General features: G+C 39.1%; 1 pseudogene; it reads left to right on the top strand.

Moving 5' to 3' along the window:
* Positions 1-445: 445 nt before the first annotated feature.
* Positions 446-3,413, top strand: part of LOC110295091 — an 11,675-nt pseudogene continuing 8,707 nt past the window's right edge.

Here is a 3,413-nt window from a genome sequence, read left to right as displayed (position 1 = left end):
AAAACTCAATAAAATCCTCGAAAACCAAATCCTAGATATTCTTTGTAATGCTGCAATGTATTAAAAATGGTTATACTTAAAGCATTTCAAATTTTAAATTATTTTTTTTAAAACTTGTAATATAATTTCATCATTTCAATGCCTTTCTTCCTTTAAAACCCCACACACCATTCCTTAATTTTTTTCAAATTCATGGCCTTTTTTCATTAATTGTTGCTACATATGTATATGTACATCTGTACATTTACACATTCCTACATAAGTGCAACCTACTCAGTCCATATAATGTTACTTATATATTTGTTTGCAGGAATGATCATTTGGTATTAGATAACAAAGTGGTACTATCTTTCCTGGGAAGACAATTTCTTCAAGTCTCAGCATTCCTTAGTTGTCTGTAGTTCTTTACTTAAGGCTTTCTGTCCTCTTCTTCATCCATTTTGGCATGTCGATTGTGGCCTTCGTTCAGATTGTGTTTAGCCATTGTGGTAATGAGATTTTGTATGTGAAGGTTCTGAAACTAAGGAGACCCAGTCTCAATAGCAAACTTCTAGGTCCTCTAGGTCTTATAGTTCCCACTTCTACAATGATTTCTTAGATTCAGGTACAGGAATTGTAGATATGTCTACTGGGACTTTGCTCTACAACTCTACATTCTGACTCATAGTTTCCTGTAATGGTCTCTATCTGTTGCAAAGAGAAGTTTTCTTGAAGAGGATGAAGACTACATATATCTGTGGTTATAAGTCGAATATTGAGAATGTGTCTAGAGATTGTGCTGGTTTAGTAAAGTGGCAGTTGTTAATTCCCATTCAAGATCTATGACTTCACTGATCCTTGGTAGTCTGCTAGGTTTGCGGTAGCAGGCCTGGCTTTCCTCTTTTTAAGCAAATCTTACGTCCATTTAGGGAACTGTTGGTTACTATCAAAGTATGCATGCTACTATTGTACTCTTAGGATTAACATTCTATATGGATCATGGTTGTGGTTCAAAGGCATCATATATGGATAGAATTATTGATTGCTTCCCTCATTTGGAAGCTTGCATGATGTTTGTATGCAAAAATGTATGCAAAGCTGCTTAAACCATTCACCTAGTCCTCAGTGGGTCAGGTTTTAAAGTCAGTTTCAGCTCTGGTCCTCCAAGCCGTTTGTCTGAAGTACATGGAATTTTTTTAAATTAATTAATTAATTAATTTACACTCCGTATTTTATTCCTCCCCTGTCCACCCTTCTACTGCTCCACATCCCATACCTCCTCTCCTGACCCTGTCTCCACGTGGATGTTCTCCTGCCACCCTACCTTACTTGACCTCTAAACTCCCTGGATCCTTCAGTCTCTTGAGGGTTAGGTGCATCTGTCCTCTCCTGTATGTGTGTTGGGGACCTCGTATCAGCTTGTGTATGCTGCCTGTTTGGTGGTCCAGTGTTTGAGAGGTCTTGGGGGTCCAGAATAATTGAGACTGCCAGTCCTCCTCAGCTTCTTTCAGTCTTTCCCCGATTCAACAAAAAAGATCAGCTGATTCTGTTCATTGGTTGGATACAAATATCTGCCTCTAAATCTTTCAGCTGCTTGTTGAATCATCCGGAGTGTGGTCATGCTAGGTCCTTTTTTTTTTTTTTTTTTTTTTTTGTGAGTGCTCCATAGCCTCAGTAATAGTGTCAGATCTTGGGACCTCCCCTTGAGCTGGATCCCACTTTGGGCCTGTTGCTGGACCTTCTTTTCCTCAGGCTCCTCTCCATTTCCATCCCTGTAATACTTTCAGACAGGAACAATTATGGGTCAGAGTTGTGACTGTGTGATGGCCCCCTCTCCCTCTTTTGTTGCCCTTTCTTCCTGCTGGAGGTGGGCTCTGTAAGTTCCCTCTAACTACTGCTGATGGGCTTTTCATCTATGGTTTCTCCCTTGGAATCCTGAGAGTCTTTTATCTCCCAGGTCTCTGGTGCATTCTGAGGGTGCCCCCAACCTCCTATCTCCCAAGGTTGCCTATTTTTATTCTTTCCTAGGTCCCTCCCTTCCTCCCCACTTTTGATTACTTTCTTCTCCCTCCCAAGTGTGACTGAGGAGTCCTCACTTGAGACCTTTTTAAGTTCTGTGGACTGTATCTTGGATATTCTGTACTTTTTTCTTTCTTTTTTACTTTTTTTTTCTTTTCTTCTTTTCTTTCTTTCTTTCTTTTTTTGGCTAATATCCATTTATTAGTGAGTATATATCATGCATGTCCTTTTGGATCTGAGTTACCTCACTCAGGATGATATTTTCTAGTTGCATCCATTTGTCTGCAAAACTCAGGCTGTCCTCATTCTTAATAGCTGAGTAGTATTCCATTGTGTAAATGAACTACAATTTCTGTATCCATTCTTCTGTCGTGGGAAATCTAGGTTGTTTCTAGCTTCTGGCTATCACAAATAAAGCTACTTTGAACAGAGTGGAACACGTGCCCCTGTGGTGTGGTGGGGCACTTTTTTGGTATATCCTCAAGAGTTGTATAGCTGGGTCTTCAGGTAGATCTATTTCCAATTTCCTGAGGAACCTCCAGACTGATTTCCAGAGTGGTTGTACCAGTTTGCAATCTCACCAGCAATGGGGGAGTGTTTCTCTTTTTCCACATCCTCTCCAACATGTGTTGACACCTGAGGTTTTGATCTTAGCCATTCTGATTGGTTTAAGGTGGAATCTCAGGGTCATTTTGATTTGCATTTCTCTGATCACTAAGGTCTTTGAACATTTCTTTAGGTGCTTCTCAGCCATTTGAGATTCCTCTGTTGTGAATTCTCAGTTTAGTTCGATACCCCATTTTTTGATTGGGTTGTTTGCTTTTTTTTTTGTGATTATCTTTTGAGTTCTTTATACATTTTGGATATTAGACCTCTATCAGATGTGGGGTTGGTGAAGATTTTTTTTTTTTTCTAATTGGTAGGTTGCTGATTTGTCTTGTTGACTATGTCCTTTGTCTTACAGAAGCTTTCCAGTTTCATGAGGTTATCAATTCTTGATCTTAGAGCAATGAGCCATTGGAGTTCTGCTTAGGAAAATTTGCCCTGTGCCAATGAGATCAAGGCTCTTTCCCATTTTCTCTCCTATTAGATTCAGTGTATCTTGCTTTATGTTGAGGTCCTTGATCCACTTAGACTTGAGCTTTGTTCAAAGTGACAAATATGAGTCTATTTTCATTTTTCCTACATACCGACAGCCAGTTAGACCAGCACCATTTATTGAAGATGCTTTCTTTTTCTTTTTTTTTTTGACATTTTAAAATGATTATTTATTTGATTTTTTAAAAATATTTTTATTACATATTTTCCTCAATTACATTTCCAATGCTATCCCAAAAGTCCACCATAGCGCCCCCCACTTCCCTACCCACCCATTCCCATTCTTTTGGCCCTGGCATTCCCCTATATTGGGGCAT

This window comes from Mus caroli, chromosome 1, assembly GCF_900094665.2.
Source record: "Mus caroli chromosome 1, CAROLI_EIJ_v1.1, whole genome shotgun sequence".
NCBI lineage: Eukaryota > Metazoa > Chordata > Mammalia > Rodentia > Muridae > Mus > Mus caroli.
The sequence above is the reverse complement of the archived record's forward strand: the minus strand, read 5'-3'. Positions and strand labels throughout refer to the sequence as shown.